The 11,288-nt window shown below is 46.6% G+C and overlaps 1 protein-coding gene across 1 annotated transcript in view; it reads right to left on the bottom strand.

Moving 5' to 3' along the window:
* Positions 1–10,924, bottom strand: part of SH3PXD2A (SH3 and PX domains 2A) — a 191,851-nt gene extending 180,927 nt beyond the window's left edge. Inside the window, exon 1 of the mRNA XM_031063005.1 lies at positions 10,850–10,924. The gene's annotated coding sequence lies outside the window, so the exon portion shown is untranslated. The remainder of the gene's footprint in view (positions 1–10,849) is intronic.
* Positions 10,925–11,288: the final 364 nt, after the last annotated feature.

Genomic DNA, 11,288 nt, shown 5'->3' with positions numbered 1-11,288 from the left:
GTAATTAACTTCTGTTTGGTCACTCTGCTGATGTTTCACTTCTTCACCAAACCCTGTCAGAAATGGCTGGGGACAAAGGGAGAGGAGAGGGAACATGGTCATTATGGTCTGGCTTAGCTACTGTAATACAGCTAACATTTGGCTCTGTTAAAAACACTCCAAACCATAGACTTCAAAGCATTTCACAAATATTAATGAATAAACTTTCTCCAGGAGGGCTGATTATAGTCCCCATTCTATGGGTGGGTATTTCCAGATAACCTTCCTGCCACACCAGAAGTTCCCCGCTCCTTCTTCCACACCACAGACTCTAAGCTCCTAATTACACAAAAAACATTTCCACATTAAGGCAATGAAATATATTTTGACCTAAGAGTGGAACAGGACTCAGCATGAGGTTTCCTAACAACAAGAGGCAGGAACTGACAGCCCTAGTGCTCCTGCAGCTCACAGCACACTCCTGCTCAGCTGGATGATCCGGGGCTCTCCCACACCCAGAACCAACCTGAAACTTCATAGGACTCCTGTCTACCTTGGAAGCACCATTTGCAAACTTTTCCCTTTACATAAGGATAGTCAGGGACCACCTTCATGGAGTACATCACTTGTTCCATCCACCTTATTCCCAGAATCCAATGGCAAATGAATCTCTGCCACCTCCTGAAGCACCAAATGCTGAATCCTACCCTTACATGCAAGCAGCCAGCACCCTCTAACTCTCAGCAGAGTAACACAGTGAGCATTGCACAAGGCAACAGAGGTTTCTGCAAAGCTGCACCACCAGTTACCAACACACCAGAAAACTACCAGACAACCTGGACTTGTTACAAGGACACAGATGTCCAGCATGTGCCATCCCACAATGTACTTTCTTCACCAGGAAGACACATGCCAGTTCTGTTCAAGCATCTGTTCAAGATGATGCAGCAGCACATCACTGTAGTGACCAGGAAAAGCCTGGACTTGGATATCAAACATTCCCAGAGGACAGAGAGGCCACAACATTCCCACTCACTGGGCTGTCAAAAGGCAGAGTTTAGCCAGATAAAAGAAAAAGTCTGTGAAATAATTTTTTTGTCCAGGTGGGTAAGGTGTATTCCCTTCTAAGATAAAACTTGGATCATTAAACTCAACCTAGCCCTTTGAAATATTTTTTTCCCTATTGTCATTTTACTTAGTCCTTTCCTGGTTTGCTTTTTAATTTCTTCCTATTTGGCATTTCCCCCTCTCTTTCACAGTGTTTTCATGGTTTGTCCTCCACCTCTCTCAAAACACCTGGCTGAAGGGAGCAGCTCAGCAAGTCTCACTGGTTTTCTTAACACACCCTTTAAAAAACAAATGACCCAGACACATGGCTCTGATGTTACCTCTGTTTGCAAAAGCACCACTAAATCGATTAGGATCTGCCCTTGACTGACCTGGTGAATCAGAGGCACCCCTGCATCAACACTGATGCCTCAAGAATAGCTTTAATAGAGAGCTCTGCTTGTACTACAGATTTCCAGAAATTATCTTAAACACACCGTGATGCTTTTCTGAGTCTCTGCTTAGTCCTTTGTGAGCTTGTTCACAGCTCCTGCCATCAAGAACTTGTCAGCAACCCGTTGAGGTGCAAACCTCCTCACTGGACTGCAACTCCTTGCTCTGCTGTCTTTGCACCCTCAGAGGTCCCAGGTAGGATAGCTTAAAAAAACTTTAGTTGTGGCCACTTGTGTGGGTCGATGCTCAATGGCAGGCGTGCACTCAGCAGGCTGCCAGCCAGGTCAGTGCCAAAGGATCTGATGTGCTGTAAGAATTCAAGTCCTTCCTTTCCTGCACAGATCTGACAGACCAGAACTCTCCTTTTAAATGAAAAAGCAAAAGATGGATAAAAAAGCCCTCAGCTTTGCTGAATGCTGTTCAAACAGGGCACCCAGGAAGGAGTGTGCACAAAGCTGTGCTTCCCCAGAGCCTCACTAGTCCTGCTTTTTGCGTGACTTCACCGTGTGTGTTCTCAGCTCTGTGGCTTTTACTGCCCTGATCACCCCACTTCAGTGCTTCCCCTGAAGGGAGGGAAGTGGAAATTGCAAAAGGCAGTTCTGCAGTGGGAATGCTTGCATTTGCATGAGATGTGAAACTGCTCTGGTTGCAGAAAAGGAGAACCATGCTGTGATTGGAGGCAAGCAGGAGGGAACAGGAGGCAAACTCCCGACTTCATGCTCCATACATTGATGGTGAAAAGATCAGTCATTCACATGCTAGGGGGAAGAAGCAAATAGCACCCAGGGCCCATGAATCAGGCTGGGGTGAGCCTGATCAGGAGCCTTCCCTATGGCAGGCAGGACTGTACACAGTCCACAGTGGAAGAGCTGCCAGCTGATGCTTTTCTGTGTCCTGTAAGCAAAGCATGGTGTGACAGGACCAAGAGCTACTGCTCCTTCCAGACAGGGCCTTTCCACATCTGAGCCTGTCAGAGCAGAAAGCCGGGAGGGGTGAGGTGACATGGAAAAGAGCCCTGACAGAGCCCTGCATAAACTTTCCATTATGGCTAGGCAATTTTCTATTTGCACTTAAATGCAATAATGTAAATAAACTCCCTGTAACCCTTCCAGGGCTATTTAGGACGTTTGTGAAAACAACCAGCTCCTCTCATCATGAGCCAAGGGATGCGAACACAACAGGCACTTCTCATCTTGGTCTCCACACACTTAATGAAAGTGAAGGATTGTATTCCCTGCACAAAAGCAGAATTGTGTTTCAGGGCTGGGGGTGTGAACTCCATGCAATTTTCTGGCAGTATAAATAATTGAAAGCTGAGTACGATTAGGGGAGAGTGACAACATAGTGCAGGGGGTGGGACTGTCATGCCCAAGGTTTTGGGGCTTGGGTGCTTCAGGGAAAAAAAAGGCCATGGAAAAATCCTGCCAAGGAATTTAATTTTCACACAGATGTTCCAGAAAAAAAAGAAAAAGGTTGATCTTGATCTCTAGTAAGAGGAAATATGCTAATAAAGTGGCACTTGGAGAATTTGCTGCCTGTGTGAGGCCAGCAGCCCCAAAGATGTAGCTTTGGCTGGGGCCGGTCCCACAGCCAAACCACTCCTGTGTTTTATTGTTCCAGCAAACAAAACCTGGAACAAGGGTAACAAACAAGAGGGCTGCTCCCAAGGCTGAGCTTAAAGTCCTGCTGTGGAGATCTGTGAGGAGAGCTTCCAACGGCAAAATAATGTAGATGGAGGAGGGATAACACAGGAGGTATACACTGAGCCTTTATGCACTCTGATGAAGAAAGGCTTTTAGGCCAGTTTTTATCATGATTCCTCATAATGCCTTGTATGAGACATGGTCCAGACACAAAACCAGCACATCTGGGCCTCATACCAAAGCCTTCCACCATGCTTCAGAATTTTGGGGATTTTCAGGCATGTTTTTAGATTTCCACTAGCACCACAACCTTGCAGGGACTCACACTCCTGATACATTGGATTTTTAACATGTAAAGCAACCAACAGCCATGAAAATAAGTCTGAGTCCTCCACAGCTATTACAAATCAATTCAGTTCATTAGGAAGAACTTGTTGCTTTTCCTCTCTGTGGCTGTATCCAGGAGAGCCCTTACCACAGCACAGGTCCTCCAACATCCTCACTGTCTCCAAACCAGCAATAAGTGGGGGATGGTAAGAGCACCTTATACAAACCAAAACTCTAGAAAGCAAGGGAATAATTCCAGAAAATAACACTTTTGACCAATTTCACTGTTTTCAGTGTCTGGTAGAGGCAGACCATGTACAGTAAAAAGGACACAGCTAAGAAGTCAACAACCTCTTTGTGATGCTCCCAGTATTTCTTTAAAAACCCCAAACAAACAAAACTCATTTGCCTAGCTATATATAGAGCCCAGCCCACAGAGACAGAGTGGCATGGGTATCACCTCTGTTCTTGCCTTGCTGCTGTCACACCCTGAGGAGTTGGCTAAGCCACCATCTCACTTTCTAAGGTCATCCATGTCCTGGCCAGAGAGGTGGATTGGTGCTGAGCAGCAAACATTTCCCTGTAGCCACCCTGCAGGAGATTCCCATGCTGCAGATTAGGGGCAATATCCAAGTGTCAGCTTTATGCTCCAACAGAACCCAAGTGAAGAAGTACAAAAGGGAAGGTTCCCATAGGCTGGGTCACCTTCTCAGCTGTGGGTTCTTTGCCATGGTCACTAAATGCATCTCTATTGTAGGTTGGTGGGCACTTGGCCATTTCCTCATCGTGGCCCTCATCTTCGTCTGATGTGTAAATTCTCTTTAAAAACAAATACTGGAAGCTGAACAGATTGTTTTGCCAAGCAAACATTTAAATAATGATAGAAATTAGAATTATAAACCATTCTATTTATTCATTGAACACAAAGATACTTCCCCAAGCCAGCTGGTATCCTAAAGCATTGAGGGTTAGAAGGACAAATGGTATTTAGATAGCTTTTAAATAACTGGAGACAACCATTCTCAGCTCAATAACTATGTCAGCTATTAATTTTTTCCCAGAGGCATCTCAGTTCCCCTGGGAAGGCCTGTTACAAGCTTGCTGCTGGGCTATTTTTCTGAGAGCAGGCATTGAGGGGTCTCTCCAACTGAAGCCAAGTCTTGCAAGCGTGGCTGCACCAGGAGCTCCAGCACAGCTGCCAAAACACAGGAGGCACAGGCAGTCCTCAGAGATGGTGCAGGGCTCCTCCTGGAAATCTGGTTTTCTGCATCCCCTGCAAACCTTGCACTGCAAGTTTCTCCATGCACTGTCTGGGATAACAGCAGCAAACAACTGGCCTGTGTTTACTCAGAAGAGAGGATGTGCCATTTCTCCCCAAGGAGCCAGCACTGACCTTTGGGAACACATGTGTTGACAGACCCATGTTCAGATTTCCTCTGAATTTTCCCAGTCTTGTTTCAGTTTCAATAATGCTCTTAAGGAAGCTATTTATAAATGGAACCCTACAGCTGCTGCAGTAACTCTATCCCCACATTTCCAAGATTATCAAGGATGTCCCTGAAGCCAACCAATGGGTCTGAACCTGATGGGTCAGATGCAGAGCCAGGCCCCTGGTTTGGAGAAGGATTTCACAGCAGCTCTCCACATCTCAACAGCAGGGCCAGGATGCTGAACACCAAGGAAATGGGAACAGGGGAAATGTGATCCTTGCAACCCAAGGCCAGCACAACCCAGAGCAGAGGGAGGCACATGCAGAGCCCAGCAGGACAAACCCCAATTTCACTGTGCACTTGCACCACAGCCTGATGCAGCAACATCTGCCATGCTGTTCCACCCCTGCCCCATTCAACCCCACCTGCTTCCCCAGCTTTCCTGCCCGTTTCCTTGGGCACCCTCAGATGCACACACAGCCCAACAAACACTCCCTGAGCTCGTCAGAGGCTGGGAATCCTTTCAGCACAAACCTCCCACGCTGCGAGAGGGGCAAGCTGCATCTCGCATGGAGCCACAGCAGCAGCCCTCCTTCCCTCCCTGCCCTGCCCTTCCCACAGTGCCAGCAGGAGCTCTGCACAGGGTGGCACCTGCAGAAGAGAGGGTCACCCACTGCAGAGTGACCCTGCTGCTCTGGATGGCTGGGAAGGCCAGTGGGAGACTGCTCACTCTGCTAAAGAGGCCTGGTGGGTTGGGGTTAGGAGTCAGCATTTGCAAACACAGGAGAACACTTGCCCCATTGCATTCTTACCTACACTCTTCACCACTGCCAAACTTAGTGCATGCTTGAACTTGTCCATTTACCACTCCTGCAGAGCTAAAAGCACAAACAACATGAAATATCAGAGGCCCTACAAAAACAATCATTACTGAGTTAGACTGCACTGGACCACCAGAATTAGGGCTGTAGCTCTCCACTTGGGCAATTAACCCAGACTAACTACTGGAGTGAATATACACAATTCCATCAGAATCACAGAATTCCCTCTTTGCTCTGTCCCAGAAAGCCTGCATGCCAAAGCCACCAGGTCCTGTTTCAAATCACAGTAACCCAGTGAAATCCAGGGTTCCCAGGCACATGACACAGTTACAACCAAACTGGGAATGAGAGTGGACATTACCATATTTGATACAGCTTGGGGTAATGAGAAAGGGATGTTGTTATAGAATAGCGTAACAGGAGAATGATCAATAGCACAGCAGCGTTTACATGAACTCCAGTCTAAGAAAAGCAAAGATACAAACTGCAATTACCAGGTTTTATATTATCTTTTTTGTTTAATGTCATCTCCAGTGCTCCGTTACTCCATTATAGCATTATAAACAATCAGGATGACCCAAGAAATAACAAATGAAGCTCTTGATGTTTTAGCATCTGGATGAAAACAACTTACAGGTCTTTCCTCTTACTAATAAAATTCTTGATAGTCTTTACTTTTCAATGTTCTAATTGGCTGCTAGTGAGTTCCTCTTTCTGTGCCACTTTGAAGAAAACCTGCTTAGATCAGCAAACCACGTTGGGCAGATAATATTTTGCTGATACACAGAGCCAGTGCTTGAACAGAGCCTTGTTTATTTGCCTTTTCAATATTGTGACATTTCAGACATCTCCTTGCAGCCAAACCTCCTGTGTGTGTCATTGTGTGGGGAGGCTGAGATCTGCCTGCCCAACATTCCTGCCACGGCTCCGGTGATGCTGCTCCGCTCCGGCACAGCCAGACACACAACGTGGGATGCTGGCATGCTGCTAAATCCAGCTGCTGTGTTCTGCCTTGGAGAAAGCTGCATGACACCTGCTGTGAGAAAGGATCCTCCCCCAGCTCTGCACACAGAGACCCAGCCATCCCCACAGAGAAGAGGGTCTGGTCCCTCTGCTGAGGTGCTGGTCCTGTTCGTGCTCTGACTGCAGGCACTGAGTAGCACAGGCATGGAATCAGAGGAGAACAGCAGGAGTAACTGGATAAAATGCAGCAGATCACCACTGGTGATTGAAGCTGAGAGACCAGGCACAGATCCTTGGTCCCATTTTCCTGCTCACTTTGCTGGGGAGGGGGGTTCTTGGCAGTGGGGCCAGCACCCAGCTGGGGTCATAACAGCCCAAGGTGGCACTGGGCAACTGCAAGGGTGATATGGGGAGAGGGGACAGACACATCCTTCATGCCTACCAGCTGCAAACTTGGTGGTTGTTTTCCAGCCCAGCATGGCCCCTGGGAGGATGAGAGGTGTCTGCATATCCACACTTCTCCACCTGATGCTTTGGGCAATGATTTCCGCACACACTCAACTGCAAATCCCCATTCTGCTGACAGCCTCCAAAAGCACTTTCCAGCAAGAAAAACACGGGGCCTTGCATCTGTAGATGTCTTTCACTGCACAGTGGAAATGCCAGGAGTTATCCTTGCTATCCCAATAAAGGAGTGTCCTTTCTCAGCTCCTTTGGGGACAACAGCAGCATTACTGAACTATCCCCACAGGACAGGATCCTGCAACCACCACCAGCAAATCCATCAATGATGACAGAAGATCTCAAACAGCATCCAGGGAATGTGTCCCAGTGAGACACCAGCCTGTCACAAGGGTCAGCACTACTGACAGGTGATGTTCACATCACTCTCCTCATGCTCCTCCATTCTGTACTGCAGGCAAGGGCAAGAAAACTGCATTCAAAATATTACATTAGGAGGTAGCTTTGACCCCACATGGTGCTCAGGTGCAAATGTCTCCCCAGGGTGAAAGACAACAGATAATTGGATTTGACAAGCAATTTATAGTAATGCTTTCATCTATGCAGAGTTAATTCAATCTTTTCAATCCTATTTAGTGAAACACTGGCACTCACATGTATTCTGCTGCCATCATTTGACCCGTGCTCAGGAGCAGATGGGATTGGTTGCACAATTAAATGATGCAGCAATACCCTAATTTAATTTAAAATCTGTGTTTACAGATATCAGCCCTCACTGAAGCAGCACAGGGCTGACACTTGGCTTGCTGCTTTGGGTTCTGTTTGCTGTACTTCTTACACCTTTGTGGGGCAAACAAATCCTGTGGTAAGACCAGCCTTACTGCCCTATTACTAAACTGAAACACAACCGGACTTCCCAATTCAAGCATATGCACTGCTGAAATAGCACAGCCAAACTCCCCTTGGATTCGAATCCTTGGGACAGAGCAGCCTCTTACTGCCTGCAGTGCCTAATAGAATTTGCAAAGAAGTATCTTAAAAATGCAGTTTCTACTAATGCTGCAGCTCTCAAAACCACTGAGCCACTTCCCACAGAGACAGCTGTCTGGGGAAGGGTGGGCTCTTTTTTAAAGAAACATGAAAATGGAGTAGTGACATTAATTATCTGTATTCCTCCCTCCTTGCTCCTGGGCAGCCCCCAGGTTTCCCCATGGGTGGGATCCAGTGTCACTGTCAATGGCAGCCACGGCAGCCCTGATTAAGTCATTACAAGTCAGCCCTTGTTCCTCCACTTCCAGTCAAGAGCAAAGGAGACACGTGCAGCCTTCAGAAGCCCTGAAGTGCAGCTCTGTTGGTGACACAGCAGAGTGAGTGCTGTTGGCAGAGACCTGTGGGCTCCAGCTGTTTTGGACATGAGTGGTGCCCGTGAGTTGGCTGAGCGTCACCCCCTGAGGATTTGCTTGGTTCTCTCTAGAAGTGCCACAGGGGGATAAGCAGGGATATTATCAAAGAAGATTGATTATGCTGAGACCACCTTACCATGCATGGTATCAGCTTGCAAACCCCACGTTCAACCAGTGCTAGGTTAGAAGTTCAAGCTTCCAGCAAAAATCTGGAAAGCACAAGTCATCCCAAGATCTGGAGCTAATTTCTCTTTGAGCAAGAATCTCTGCACATCAAGCCATAGATTTCCCAAAATGCAAGGGTTACCCAAAGTCCCCCTTAGTGTTAATTTACTTTTCCAACTCTCTTTGCAGGTTTCATTAGAGCTGGAAACACAAATTTCTATTCAAGATCCAAAGCAGTTTCCTTTGCCTCACCTAAGAGATGCTCAGACATAAACAAAAATCCAGAAAGAATAATAGGAGGGGATAAATAAAAAAACCACCTATCACCTTTGGGAGTCTAAAAGCACATTGTGGCAGCCTGAGCACACAGGGCCTTGTCCCCATCTCACAGCTGGGAAACTGAGGCACAGATGGACACAATGATATAGCACAGAGACATGGCAGGACTGTGGAAATCTCAAGTAACCTCAATTTCTGTAACTCTGCACCTCACACTGCAAGAGCTAAAGAGGCTGTTGTAGGAGGCTGACACTGCTCATGCAGTGTTGGCCCTGACAGAGATCCCTGGGAGGGAAAAGGGTTAAAGAAGGGAATTTTGTTACTTTCTTGTCGTATTTTCTCGTGGGGGGAGAAGCGTCATGCAAGCAGGAGTTTTCCACTGGCTAGGCCCCCTTGCACTTATCAATGGGACCTTTCAGGACTCACTCCCTGATTGAGACATCATTTCCTGTCCAACACACTAACCCCATTGATAACTCCACACTTGATGGGAACTTTTCAAACCTACCAGGAAAGGCCGGGAGACCCAGAACAACATATACATGAAAACAGAACTGGGGTGAAAAGAGAAAGAAGAGAGAAAAAGAAAGAAACAGTTTTGGCCACAATTTGTATGCTGACAAGAAATGTTTGTGACTATGGAGCAGGTATCTTTAGCAGGTACAGCATACACAGAGAAGATGCTGACATTCTCTTAGAGCAGTGGGACTGGCAGGCCTGGCACTTCAGCCCAGTTAGAAATGGAGATGGGCACAAGAGGAAACTTAAGAACATCCCTGTCTTGTCTTCCTGCCACACAGCAAAAAGAAATTAGGACTGGCTGTAGAAATGGTCACATTTCACCCAAAAGGCCAGGAGGCCATAATAACTGATACAGCTTACAAAACAGCCTAGAGACTTCAGGTTTCCAGGTACCAGAAATAAAACAAAGAGGAGCAAAGATGAAACTAGAGCTCTTTAAGATACTCCACACAAGAACCCTTTTTTCCCTAATTTATCATATGAAAAGGCTCAGTGTTACTTTTCAGGACACACCACAGTCAGCTACGTCCTCAAAACCGACCATGAGGACTCACTTGGTATTGTAACATCAGCCCAGCTCCAAACACAAGCTCCAGTCCAAAAATCAACTTTTTCCTCAAAGTTCAAGAGTGTCTCAAACCACAGTTTTTATTTTTACCCCAGGCAATTAGTATTGCTGCCTACAAAGCTACAATGATATAAAAATATCAGCAGATCTGGATTATTGCCAAACAGAACACCAGCCCCAAAGCTCCCCCTGCCCATGCAGGTGCCTGGGAGCACTACCAGAAATGAAGCAGCTGATTCCTGATTTCCAACTCTGGTCAGCAGCTATCCAGCAAGAAAGCTTTTGATGAAATCTAAACATACAGGCACAGAATAGAGGAAAGGAGCTGTACAAAGCAGCAGGAGCCAGGACACTGGCTGGCTGGGTAGATGGTTAGGAAGAGAGACTGGAAAGTTTCCACTGCAATCTGTTACTGAACTGCTGTGGGAGTGTGCAAAAGCTCTGTTGTTTTCAGTTACTTGAGTAAGTAGTTTCTGGGGGCCCAAAATGTAGTGCTCTCTCTGTTTTAAGTGCATCTGAAGTATTTAAAATTAGATCCCCTCTTTAATAAGAACCATTCATGAAAATGTCAGCTTTAAATGTCTTTACACTGCAAGTTACTCACCGTGAGCATACCACCCACTTATCTTATACCCTACAAGGGCAGAGTCTGAAAAGTTTCAAGATCATGACATGTAACAGACCAAACAAGCACAAAGCCTGATTTAAAGGCACTATTAACCCAGCTGGAAACATGACTAGAAGCATGAATAAAAATAATATTTTATGTTAGACAGGACAGACTTACCTGCAGGTCAAAGAACTTGCTGTATCTCCGGTAGATGATCTGGGAAGTCAGGTCAGACCATGTTACATTGATGATATAGACCTGTTCAGGGAAAAGAAAACACAAATCAGCCTGGGCCAAGAAGCACAGGATACATGCAAAGGCGGAACAGCCAACACAGGTTAATTTCAGATCTCACTAGCTGTACCCACTCACAGTGAGGAATATAGCCCTGGGAGCAGGACTAGCCTAAATTAAAGCCTCTTGCAGCCTCCAACACAAGTCTTGGGGGAGTACTCAGAGCTCTCCCACACATCCCCATCAGCAGCTCCCACCGACTTGGCTCTGCGTGGGATAAAAGCTCTAATTGAGGGATGCCACATTTTCTGGTCTATGTTAGCTCACCCTGACTTCTGTCCTCTTTGGAGGGTCCCAGGGCCAGCTACAAGCATGTCTGGGT

This window comes from Geospiza fortis, unplaced genomic scaffold, assembly GCF_000277835.1.
Source record: "Geospiza fortis unplaced genomic scaffold, GeoFor_1.0 scaffold130, whole genome shotgun sequence".
In the NCBI taxonomy this organism is placed as follows: domain Eukaryota; kingdom Metazoa; phylum Chordata; class Aves; order Passeriformes; family Thraupidae; genus Geospiza; species Geospiza fortis.
Note: the sequence above shows the minus strand (reverse complement) of the source record. Positions and strands in the feature narration are given on the sequence as shown.